The sequence below is a fragment of the Euleptes europaea genome, chromosome 13 (genome assembly GCF_029931775.1).
Source record: "Euleptes europaea isolate rEulEur1 chromosome 13, rEulEur1.hap1, whole genome shotgun sequence".
NCBI lineage: Eukaryota > Metazoa > Chordata > Lepidosauria > Squamata > Sphaerodactylidae > Euleptes > Euleptes europaea.
This window is the reverse complement of record NC_079324.1, coordinates 3,216,193-3,229,659: the sequence shown is the minus strand read 5'-3', so window position 1 is coordinate 3,229,659 and position 13,467 is coordinate 3,216,193.

Below are 13,467 nucleotides of genomic sequence, written 5' to 3'. Positions count from 1 at the left end.
CTGTACACTTTGACAGAAAAATGCTTTGCAGGTTCAGGCCATCCCTTAATGATTGGAATGGGCCACTGAGATGCTCCACTCGTGGTCTGCTTCTAGGCAACTGCATCTGCCTGTTGCTGAGAATTCAGCATTCTGCAGCCAGAGATGCCTCTGAAGGTTTCACATTACATTTTCTAAACTTTTTTTTAAGTATTCAGAAATATATAGCTGGTGTCAAGTAGCAGTGACACCTTGGAAAGCTTGGAAGCTAGAAACCTAAAAAAAGGAAAAGCAAAGAAGCATCTCAGAGTTGCAAAAGAGACACCTTGTGCTTGTGGGCAAGTGTGACGCTCTGGGACCTGGCCCTCTTCAAGGAGCTCCTTTCCTTTCCCTCTCCCCTGTGCCACACAGGGTCAAAATTATTGTTGCCAACCTCCAGGTGGTGGCTGGAGATCTCCTGCTATTACAACTGATGTCCAGCCAATAGAGATCAGTTCACCTGGAGAAAATGGCCGCTTTGGCAACTGGACTCTATGGCATCAAAGTCCCTCCCCAAACCCCGCCCTCCTCAGGCTCCACCCCAAAAACCTCCCCCCAGTGGCAAAGAGGGACCTGGCAACCCTAGCCAAAATACACGATACACCTGACATGTGTCAGGTCATAGAGGGGCGACTGGACTTGCAGTCAGATGTGCATTGGGGGATCTTACCTTAAAAAGCACTCATTCTTTCCATGCTGTGAGGGAGGAGAAGGGTGGCATAGGGGATTTTTGCCCCTTTTCTCTAGCTCCACAAGTCCTTCCTAGAGCACACAGAGCCAGAGAAAGGGGGTGAAAAGCCCTCTTGAGGCCCTTTCAACTGGCAAAAGCAGGGTGGAAGGGAAACTGCAAACTCCTGGCCCGTGAACGCACTAGCAACTTACCTCGTCCAGAACACAAGAATCCAACTCAACTTTAAATTTCTGTACCCACCGCGCTGCTTTTCTTTGCTGCATGTGATAAGCCAGGATCAACGGGCTCCCACACATGCCCAGTTGGCGCTGGAAGAAAGAGGACAGTGATTGGTCCAGCGTCCCTTAGGGAGGTGGGAGGAGTGAGGTGGTTGGCTGGCAGCAGGAAGTGGGCTGGCAGCAGGAAGTGGATTCAACACTGATTGCATGTTCCCACTGTAAGGCTCCCGGTGAGGAAGACGCTTCATTTTTTTACTTCGCCATATAAGCGGATCCTCTTACCGCGGAGAAATTGCGCTCTGATGACGCTTCGGAGAACCTTTGAACAGAGGAAGTGGGAACATACAAGGAAAGCCCGCAGAAGTTGGCGCCGCAAACGCCCAGAGAGACATGGCCGTGGTCTGCCCTTGCACCACTCCCTTGCAGCACTGAGAAAACGAGCACTGTTTCAAGTGAGTTCCCTGACTGTGAGTCAGATGGCACACCCATGAGCTGACACGTGCCATGCATACCTTGAACACATGAAGCTGCCTTACACTGAATAAGACCGTTGGTCCATCAAAGTCAGTTCTGTCTACTCAGACCGGCAGAGGCTCTCCAGGGTCTCAGGTAGAGGTCTTTCACATCACCTACTTGCCTAGTCCCTTTAACTGGAGATGCCGGGGATTGAACTTGGGACCTCCTGAATGCCAAGCAGATGCTCTACTACTGAGCCACAGCCCTTCCCCTCTGGCCCATTGATTCTCTACAGGAAAGGAAGAGAGAAACATCTCCCTGGCCTTTTATGCTTGGCTGTTTCCCTCACGGTCACCCCTGCAATGACTTTTCATTATGCGTGCCGTTTCTGACCGTCAGAGGTCACCTCTCTCTCCCCCTGCGTTTCCCCACATTTTGCCCGTGTTTTCAGAGACCTGTTTTATCCCAAATTTGAAAACATGGGCTAAATGTGAGGATATACAAAGGGAGAGTGAGGTGACCTCTGACGGTTGGAAACAGCATGCATAAACAACACAAAGACCCATAGTTGTGTGAGCACTTGTCCCAAGACAATCCCATAAACAACATCCACAGACAAGTAGTCCAAAAGAGAGTTGATTTATTGGAAGATCCATAGGTTTACAGCAGCTAGAAGCAAGATGGCACTAATGAGAACTAAAGGCCTGGTGCAGGGCATATATGAAAGGGCATAGAACAAATCAGAAGCATTGGAGGCTATGATAACCCCCCTCCCCTTGAGGCAAAAGTTTCACAGAGTTTCACAGAGTCCAGAGTCAAAACACATAGTTGGCAGTTGTTCCAGCCGACCTTGGAACAGCACCTGGAGAAAGCACAACATCCTCAGTCAGACCATGCCTGGCATTTCCTGCACAGGCTAGGCCTAACAAGTTGTCGGAGGGGTGACCATGAGGGAATGTCAGGCATGGTCTGAGTAAGGAATGTTGTGGTTTCTCCAGGTGCTGGCCTTGGCCGGCTCTGTGTCCTGTAAACATCGTGTTTAGACTGCTCACTGTGGGAATGCTAATAGCTCCCTGACAGCTCCGGGGAGGCGGGTTGCCATGGTATCCAGATCTACTCTGATTTGTCCTTTGCTCTACCATATATGCCCTGTACTGTACCCGTAGTTTTCACTAGTGTCCATCTGACTCCTGGCTTCTGCTACCAGTAGATTTTCTAATAAATCAACTTTCTTCAGACTGTCGGTCTGCTGGTGTTGTTTATGGGACTTTATCACAGGACTAGAGCTTACATTTGGACACTAGTCCAATCCTATACTTTCATCCCTGGCTGGAGCCCTGGAGGGATCGCCGGGATCTCAGGTTGGAGCTACGGACGTGCTCCCTGAGGACCTTCTCCCTGGCTGGAGCCCTGGAGGGATCGCCGGGAGCTCGAGTAAGAGCTTTGGACACGCTCCCCGAGGAATCTAACCTTCTGCGTGCTATCCTTGAGGAGGCACAGCGGACTCAAGCTGAGTCCAACCGGCTGACTGGGTTGGTCATGGATCAGTGGCATCGGCTGGCAGCAGCGGCCCCCTGGGAGAAGCCCCCCCCAGGGCAGCAGCCAATTCCGGGTCAACAGCTGGTACCTGGGCAACCAATACCTGGGCAGCAGCCGATACCTGGACAACTGCCACCAGCACTGCCCCCAGGACTGCCTTCCCAGCCAGGGGCCCCATTCCAACCAGTGGTACCGGTCGTACCTTGGCAGCAGCCCCGACTACGAGTGACTTTCGATGGCTCCACGGAATCGCTACCCTGTTTTCTACACCAAGTGGACAGCTGTATGAGAGAACAGGGGAATACCTTCCCTACAGAAGATAGCTGGGTAAGGTTCGTCTCTTCTCTCCTGACTGGGAGGGCTGCAGAGTGGATGACCCTGCAGTTTGACACCCAGGCCCGATCTGTCCGCTCTCTCAACGAGTTTATGCGAACATTAAGACGGCGTTTCAAGGACCCGTTCGAGGGGGAGAAGGCTAAGGCTGCCCTTCTACAATTCCGTCAAGGATCTTGTTCGGTCAGGGAGTTTGCTGATTAGTTTCAAAGACTCGCTAGTAAAATCGTTGATTGGATGGAGGCTACCCGGGTGCATTACTTTCGAAAAGCCTTGCACCCTGAGTTTTTGAACTGGGCCTACATGCAACGGGATCCAGCCACCCTGGAGGAGTGGATCCTGCTGGCGGAGAAAGTTGAAAGCCGCCACCAGTTCATTTCTCTTGCCCAATGTCGGGCCAAGGAGGGGGGAGGCCAGAAAAACCCTTCCAAGGCTGCCGCTCCTGCCCCACGGAGACCGGCTCAACCCTCGCAAGACCGAGCATCACGGTTTCAAAGGGAAGCCTGCCTCATTTGCGGTACCATGGGTCACTTTGCTGCAGCCTGCCCGCTGCGTTCGGAGCGGCCAGCTCCCACTCCCCGGCTGGAAGGGACACCTCGCGGGAGAGGAGGCTCTCGGAGAAGAGGTGCCGCGGCGGATCGTAGCATCGCTCCAGGACTGAAAGCGCCCCCACCCCTCCACATCGAAGAGACCTCTAACCAGTTTTCGCCAGCGGACCCGCCGGGGTCCCGGATTACAATTGCCCCAGGAGGGGACAGCTCTGCTTCCTCTGAGGAAGGAGGCCACTGGGACCCCCCTGCTCTGAACCTGGAGTCTCCCCTAGATCAACCAAAAAACAGACTGGGTCTGCGGTGAATGGAGCAACACCGCAGACCTCTGCAGATGCTTCTGCGACACCCAAGGCTCCCTTAATTGTGAGTGAGGTGGGAGAGATTGTATATGTGGATGTAGTGTTGCAACATTATAGAAAGGGTCCCCAGTTACAAGTTAAAGCCTCAATAGACTCTGGATGTGCCCGCTCTTTGATCAATGAGGCCACTTTTCAGGCACTGAAAGTTAAGTCAGTGCCTTTACCGGCACCTGTTCAGTTCGCCCAGATGGATGGCAGTGATTTCAAGGGTGGGCCAGTAGATCGTTGCACTCGAGGAGTGGCGATGGGAATAGGCCACCATTGGGAACAAATCGACTTTACTATAGCCCCAAATATTCGTTACGCTGTGGTGTTGGGAATAAATTGGCTCAGGGGACACAGCCCCTCCATTGACTGGGAGGTCGAGACTTTAACATTTTCCAACCCACTATGTGAACGGCACCGGTACAAAGTAGCTGTTAAGACCGCAATCCAATCAACTCCTGCCTTGGCTTCAGACACCTCTAGTCCATCCCAGTTGCCCCCTGAGTATCAGAACTTTGCGGATGTCTTTAATGTGCAGGAATATGATGTACTAACCCTCCCCCCACTGCAGAACAGACTGTGCTATTGAGGTGGTGGGGGATGGGACACTGCCAAAAATCAAAATCTATCCCATGACCTCTACTGAAAGAAAAGTGCTCCGTGAATTCTTAGACAAGAATCTGGCTCGAGGTTTCATCCGACCCTCTACTGCACCTTATTTGGCCCCGGCTTTCTTTGTGCGTAAGAAAACTGGCGACTTACAGTTGTGCATTGACTTTCGAAAACTCAGTGCGGTTACCCAAACCAATGCCTACCCCATTCCTCTAATCTCGGATCTTCTGGGGCAACTAAAGGAGGGACACATTTTTACCAAATTAGACTTGGTCGAAGCCTATTACAGGATCAGGATTTGAGAAGGGGATGATCCCCTAACAGCCTTTTCCAGTTGCTTTGGAATGTTTGAATTTCTGGTGATGCCTTTTGGATTGAAAGGGGCTCCGGGGGTCTTCATGCAACTCATTAACGAGATCCTACATGATTTGCTGTTCAAGGGGGTGGTAGTTTACTTTGATGACATTCTTATTTACTCAAAAACCTTGGATGAACATGTCGCCCTGGTGAGGGAAGTGTTGCAACGTCTCAGAGACAATCAGCTCTATGCTAAGGTGTCCAAGTGCGAGTTCCACCAAAACCAGTTGACGTTCCTGGGCTATATAATTTCACACCAGGGGCTTACAATGGACCCAGAGAAGGTGCAAGCCATGATCAATTGGGAGCCACCCTCAACATGTAAACAGGTCCAAAGATTTCTCGGGTTCGCAAATTTCTACAGGGGGTTCCTCCCCAATTTCGCTCAGATTGGGTTGCCCATCACATACCTCCTTAAAACTAAGGGAAAGGGAAGCGCGGCCACCCTGCCTATGGCCAGAGTAAATTGGACACCCCCCCAATGTCAAACTGCTTTTGACAGCCTCAAACAACTGTTTACCTCCGAACTGGTTTTACAGCACCCTGATTGCGAACAAATGTTTGTAGTCCAAGTAGATGCTTCTGAGGTAGCAATGGGAGGGGCGCTGCTGCAACAAGGGGGGGAAGGCCAACTGCATCCATGCGCTTACTTCTCTAGGAAGTTCATGCAGTCTCAGCTCAATTGGCCGATCTGGGAAAAGGAGGCTGCCGCAGTTACACATGCCCTCACAGTGTGGAGACAGTTTTTAGAAGGATCTAAAGTCCCTTTTGAAGTTTGGAGCGATCATAAAAACTTGGAGCCATTAACGGGGGATCGCAAACTGTCCACGAAGCAAGTATGATGGGCGGACTTCTTTGCCCAATTCCGCTTTGTACTGAAATATGTGCTGGGGAAGCAAAACTTACTAGCCGATGCTTTATCTAGGCTTCCCCAATATCCTACCAAGGTTGAGAGCCCCACAAAGTCTCTCTTCACCCTGGCCCACAGATGTTTGCTGCCCACCCTGGCCATCCAAACCCTGTCGCAGACCCATCCGCTGCTGTCGACGGGGGGGGGGGGGAAGCCCAATGCCCGATCGCGCCAATCAAGCCATCCACCCCACTCCCCTTGGCTCCCTCACCAACACTGACTCCTCCTCCCATGCAGCCTTCCAGTGTGGGTCCCGAGGTGCGGGGGGCCGAACGCCCGGTCAAGCCATCCACCCTGCTCCCCTCAACAGCGCCGACCCCTCCTCCCTCCGAGACACCCGCCAGCACGGTTCCCGAAGTGCAGGAAGTGGAGGGGCTTTCTGATTGCTTCAAGGAAGCTCTCAGTCGCAGCTGCCAAGCAGAGCTCTCCTCCCAAACCCTCCCGGCTTCTCTGAATGAACGCGGAGGTTATTGGTACAAGAATTCTAAGTTGTATGTTCCTACCAAATTGCAGAGGGAGGTTTTGGTCTGGTTCATGGAGCTAAGACCACGGGACACTTTGGTTTCCTCAAAACGTTACATTTACTGAGGAGGCAGTTTTGGTGGGTGGGCATGCGGTCGGATATGGAGTCATTCATTCGCAGCTGCCTAGTGTGTGCTGCTGCCAAAAGATCCCAGGGCAAGCCACCCAGACTGTTGCAGCCCTTGGAAACCCCCACCAGACCTTGGGAAGTGATCGCAATGGACTTTATGACTGATCTACCCCTCAGTGAGGGGAAGACTGTACTTTGGGTAATCACAGATCTATTTTCAAAGCAGGTGCATCTTGTACCTTGCGCAGGTATTCCTTCCACCCCAACATTGGCCCGCCTCTTTGTGTCACATGTCTTTAAATTGCACAGTTTTCCGCGCAAGGTAGTGAGCAACCATGGGAGCACCTATGTGGCTAAATTCTAGAAAGCTTTTCTAAAGTTGGTAGGGGTGGAGCAGGGGATGTCAAGCGCTTTTCATCCCCAAACACATGGCCAAACGGAATGAGTAAACGCTGTGTTGGAATGTTACTTACGCTGTTATGTCAATTACCATCAGGATGATTGGGTAGGGTTCTTACCCTTTGCTGAATATGCCTACAATAATGCAGTGCACCAGTCCACTGGATTTAGCCCTTTTCAGGCCATATATGGATGAGAGTTTGGCCCCATTGGCCATTTCGATGTTTCAGGGGAGGAGGGAGGTGGCGATGTGGCTGAATGGGTGCACACGATTCAGACAACCTGGCCGTGGCTGATAAAGAATCTGGAATGAGCCAAACGTAAATATAAGGCTCAAGCTGACAAACACCGCTCACTGGGCAAAGAGTACAGGGTTGGGGATCTGGTTTATTTGTCCACCAAAAATCTACGATCCACCCGCCCGTGCAGCAAACTCAGTGCCAAGTACGTGGGTCCATTCCCCATCTCCCAGATTATCAACCCAGTGACTGTAGAACTCTCACTCCCTAAGTCTCTAAAGAGAATTCATCCCGTGTTTCCTGTTAGCCTATTGAAACCACACGTTCCCTCCCCGGAGTGGCATCCTACACCACAACCTGACGTGCCTGTGATGGTGGGGGGGGGGAGCAACATTTTGAAGTCGCAAAAATCCTGGACTCGCGTCTACACCATGGTACCCTCCAATATCTGGTTTGATGGAAGCACTTCAGTTCTGCTCAGGATGAGTGGGTGTGTTCTCACGATGTGTCCACCCCTCGCCTGGTCCACGAGTTCCATGCTGCCTATCCTCACAAACCGGCTCCTGGGAAATGGGGGGGGGCTTTGGGGGGGGCAGAATGTCAGGCATGGTCTGAGTAAGGAATGTTGTGGTTTCTCCAGGTGCTGGTTTTGGCCGGCTCTGTGTCCTGTAAACATCGTGTTTAGACTGCTCACTGTGGGAATGCTAATAGCTCCCTGACAGCTCCGGGGACGGGGGTTGCCATGGTATCCAGATCTACTCCGATTTGCCCTTTGCTCTACCATATATGCCCTGTACTGTACCCGTAGTTTTCACTAGTGTCCATCTGATTCCTGGCTTCTGCTACCTGTAGATTTTCTAATAAATCAACTTTCTTCAGACTGTCGGTCTGCTGGTGTTGTTTATGGGATTATCACGGAACTAGAGCTTACAGGGAAACAGCCATGCATAAAAGGTTCCTGTGTGTTTGGGCAGCCTTGCTTCTATCCACTTACAAGGAATGAAGGGGGCGAAATAGATCACCTGGTTCATAATAACACAAAGGCTTCAGGGGATAATCACAGGTGTGAAATGTTGCTTATTTTTAACCATATTTGTCACCCCACATGTGCACTGTGAAGTGATGTTAGATGATTGCTAATTTCCCAGTTCTCCTGGGCTGCCTTTATTCAAAGTGCATAGTGGTTGTTAATTTGGTCTTAATCATGCCTCTTTCCACCAACAGCTGGGTGAAGAATGAAGGGGGAAAACACTGGGTGTGAGGAATCAGAACAATGATGTTCATGGTGTGACAGCTAGATTCAAATCCATTTAGTAGCATCTTAGAGGCCAATAGGGTTGCCAACCTCCAGCTGGAGATCTCCTGCTATTACAACTGATCTCCAGCAGTTAGAGATCAGTTCACCTGGAGAAAATGGCCACTTTGGCTATTGGACTCTATGTCATTGAAGTCCCTCCCCAAACCCCACGCTCCGCAGGCTCCACTCCAAAAACCTCCCACCGGTGGCAAAGACGGACATGGCAACCCTAGAGGCTAACAAGATTTACAGAACATGAGCTTCCAAGAAGCTCTCATGATGGCATGATTACCTCCATCACCACCAAAGAAGGAGAATGTTCCATGATGAGAGGGGATACTGCTAAGGGGTAGATAATGGGGCAGGGGTGGAACTCAGACAGTGTCTGAGCGAAGAGATACAACATGCCACAGGCAAAGGCAACACTTGGGATGTAGTCCTTGATACGAAGATGGGATGTTGCAAGCATGTTCTCATTTTCATCTGGGAAGGATGTGGAATTACGTTTTCAAAACTCTTTTGGGTAGCTCTCAAGCTCCTGCAGGCTAGGATGTGTGGGAAGGGTTTCTGTAGTTGCTTTATTGCACTTTTATAGCAGTTTGCAAATGGCAATCCTGAGGGAGGCAGCAGAGAAAAAAACGCACACATTTCATTTTAGATAGTCTGCTACACTCCTTTGTAGGATTCAAATCAGGTTGGCTTTTCAGTTAAGCAGAGAGGTGTCTGCTGGTACATAGTCCTCACAACACATTAGAAGGAACTTAAACCAGTTCACAGCCAGGAGGAACTTAAAGCAGCCTGGAAACATGAAGAGCAGACCAGCTGGATCAGACTAGAATACTGCTTTGCACAACCGGTTGCCTCTCGGAAGCCCGCAGGCAGATGCCCCTCCCTTGTTGTTTGTGCCCGGTTGCTGCCCTTCGGAGGGCCTCTGAATGTGGACATTGCATGGCAAGCAGGCATGGATACATCTTGCTTCCACAGCTTGGTGGAATGCTGTTCTAAAGCCATGTTGGGGCTTATCTAAGTGAGCCACCTAGAGGCTGCTGAAAAGGACCAGCAGGCAGCCATTTAAAGCGTGCTAAAGGCTTGTGCTGGCATTTTGAAGACAGATGGCAGAGGCAGCAGCCGTACAGGTCCAGCAGATGTTGTGCACACCAGGACTGCCATGTGGGCACCCGTGGGGTCCTTCCCTTTCATGGTCCAAACTGAACTGAACCCAGAAACAACATTATTAATGTTTTAATTCCAACACAGCGTTTACTCATTACGTTTGGCCATCTGTTTGGGGATGAAAAGCGCTTGACACCCCCTGCTCCACTCCTACCAACTTTAGAAAAGCTTTCTAGAATTTATGCTGGGTAATGTACTCCATATAATTTGTGAAACTACCTGCTTTCCCTGCAGCCTATTCTGCAAGGTAGGGCTGTTGAATTAAAAAAAATTCGGTATAGTTCAGATTCGGCTGAATTCGGCCCGTTTAGATTCGGGATATGCCGAAGTCCGAACTCCCCCGCTTCGGGTCCGTGCAATTCGGCAGGAATTCAAGGTTCGGGAAAAAAATTTGGCTGAATAAAGCCATTAAAAACACAACCACACCTTTCTGCGGCTCTGGGGGGGCATTTTTGGGGTAGAGGTCCCAAACCTTGAGGGGAGCTTCAAAGGACGCTTCTTGAAAGACCCCCCAAGTTTTGTAAAGATTGGGTCGGGGGGGCTGAGATATGGGCCCTGAAAGGGGTCTCCCCCACCCTTAATGTGCATCTCTGAGCAGAGCTTGCCGCCCAAGCACAAAGCTCCCAGCTCCGACAAACAGCTGATAAGTTTGCAAAGCATTGCAACACAACTGCAAGCAACACGACTGCAAAAGCAACACAACCTTGTAAGCAACACCTTTGCAACTGTGCAAAGCAACACCAGACACCTGGGAGTTTGCAAACCATGGAAAGAGACAGAGGCAGCTAGCTATGCATAATGAGCAGGGGTGGAATTTCCCCTTTTGCATGGGACTCCAAATGCATTCTTTAAGTCACCATTTGAAAACAAGTTTTGAACAAGCATCCAAATAGACCTAACTGATCTTATGAATGAGGGAAAACCTGAAGACACACAACTGAAACCCCCTCCTCAAACCAGAGAGAGAGAGACTCGAGGGGGAACACACACCCCAGGCAGAACCAGCAAAAGCCCCCTTTAGCTTCCCCCCCACCCACAGAAACTGCTCCCTCCCCACACACACACAGACTCTGCTCCCCCCCACACACACACACACAGGAGAAAAATTATAGATTAAAGCCCCCAAAGGGGTCTTACTGTGGCTGTCTTCTGTTCCAGCAGGAGGGGCTGGGAGGAGGACTGGGTAATCCAAGACGTTTCCATTTAGGCTTTTTTTTTGCTCTGGAGGAGATGCCTACAGGATCCCATTCATCCCAATAGGGAAAAGGGGAGAGGGGAAAGCCCATATCTCGGGACCCCCTGACCCAATGTTTACAAAACTTGGGTGGTCTCTTAAGAAGGCTTGTCTGAAGCTCCGCTCAAAGTTTGGGATCTGCACCCCCAAAAATGCGCCCCCTGCAGCCACGGAAAGAGAAAAGGGGGGAGCCGATATTTCTGCCCCCACTGAACCCATATTTACAAAACTTGGGTGGTATCTTAAGAAGGATTGTCTGAAGTTATGCTGAAAGTTTGGGGGCTGTATCCCCAAAAAAGCGCCCCCTGCAGCCACGGAAATGGGAAAGGGGGAGGGAAAAGGGGTGGAGCCCATATCTCGAGACCCCCTGACCCAATGTTTACAAAACATGGGGGGTATCTTAAGAAGGCTCATCTGAAGCTCCACTGAAAGTTTGGGGTCTGTACCCCCAAAAATGCGCCCCCTGCAGCCATGGAAAGAAAAAAGGGGGGAGCCCATATCTCGGGACCCCCTGACCCAATGTTTACAAAACTTGGGTGGTCTCTTAAGAAGGCTTGTCTGAATCTCTGCTGAAAGTTTTGTGTCTGTACCCCAAAAAATACGCTCCCTGTAGCCACAGAAAGGAGCGAATGTGCACAAGCACCCCCCCACACACACACACACGAAGATTTCCCTCTCTCTCTCTCTTTCCCCGGCTGGGCCGCACATCAGCTGATTCCTCCAGTACTCAATCCTGACTGATTGGCCAGAAGAAGACCCAGCTTGGCCACCGATTGTCCGGGGGAGGAGAATGCTGCTTACTGACGGTTATGCTGCTTACTGACGGCCGAATTTGCCGGATTTATTCGTGAACTCCCGAACTCGCTGAATTCGGCCTCCCCGGTTGCCCGCCATTTTTGAGTTCGGTTCGTCCCGAACTAAAAACCACCGAATCAGGGGAAATTCGGCTGTTTTTCAGTTCGGGCCGAACCGAATCAACAGCCCTACTGCAAGGCTTCTATCTGTCTGCAATTTAGCAGGAAGAATCTCCTCGATGAGTGCTATAATCACTGAGAATGTAATCCCTGTTGGATGGGGAGAATGAAAACAAATAGATCAATAATTAATAGAATAAAACCGAATTTTTTTTTTTTTTTTTTTAAGCAAGTGAACATTAAAAGAAAAGATATCTTGGGAAGAGGCTATCTGGACTGGCTCTCTCCTTCTCAACATGCAACACTCCAGCTTCATGGTCATGGAGGAAGATTTCCAGATCCAGGTCTTCTACAGCCCCACCCCATGGCTCTTCTTCTTCTGGCCTTTGCAAGGGGTGGGCTACACCACTCACAAAGCTGTGGGAAATTGCAGGTTGGGGAATTCTTGGGGCTAGATCCTGGGAAGGGCAGGGACCTCAGTGGGGTACAATGCCATAGAGTATACCCTCCAAAGCAGCCATTTTGCCAGGGGAGCTGCCCTCTATATTCTGAAGTTTTCATAATTCTGGGAGATCTCCAGGCTCCACTTGGGGGCTGGGCAACCCAGGTCCCCACACCCTCCTCCTGGCAGCATCTCCAGGCAGGCATGATGCCCAGCCACCATGCTCCTGACATTCTGGAATGCGGCCTGAGCCCACAGCTAGGCACTGGGGCATCTTGGCTCATCCCTCAGCCAGTGGGCAGAGGCATCCTGCTCATGCACCCATGGGATGGAGGCCATTTTGAAGCAAAGTTTGGCAGGCCAACTCTCTCAAGTTTTTTTTTTTTTTAAAGGAAACACAAACTATTTACTTCAGCCAGGTTTTGGGAGTTACAACCATTTTCAAGTGCTGATCTAACTCCCCCCCCCCCCATTTATTGTTATGGCCATTGGCCAGCATAAAATAGCAAAGCAGTGCAAATACCTATATAACATTAGTAAAAATAACAATAAAAAGGGAAAATAAAAATACAGTAAAATAACCAAACATAAACTGATTAAATACATTACTAGATCTAACTTTCTTAATTTGTCTCATAGACATGCTTTTTAAATGAGTGCATGGAACAAAATAAGAGCTAGTGTGGTGCAGTGGTTAAGAGTGGTAGACTCTAATCTGGACAACTTGGTTTGAGTCCCTGCTCTGCCACATGAGCGGCAGTCTCTAATCTGGAGAACCGGGTTTGATTCCCCACTCCTCCACATGTAACCTGCTGGGTGCCCATGGACCAGTCACAGTTCTCTCCAATTTCTCTCAGCTCCACCTACCTCACAAGGTGCCTGTTGTGGAAAGGGGAAGGGAAGGTGATTATAAGCTGCTTTGAGACTCCTTTCAGTAGAGAAAAGTGGGGTCATAACAACCAACCTTCTTCTTCTATTTTATGATGTTTGCATGTGGTTCTAAGGATCAAAACACAAAGCAGTCAGTCCAAAATACCCAAAAGAGGACCTCTGCCACAATGTGCCTTTTCAACATCTCTGATTAAACAAGAGCCCAGTGCAGACTGTAAAACATCGCAGAAGTTTGTGTAGTTTCATGTGAATACGCT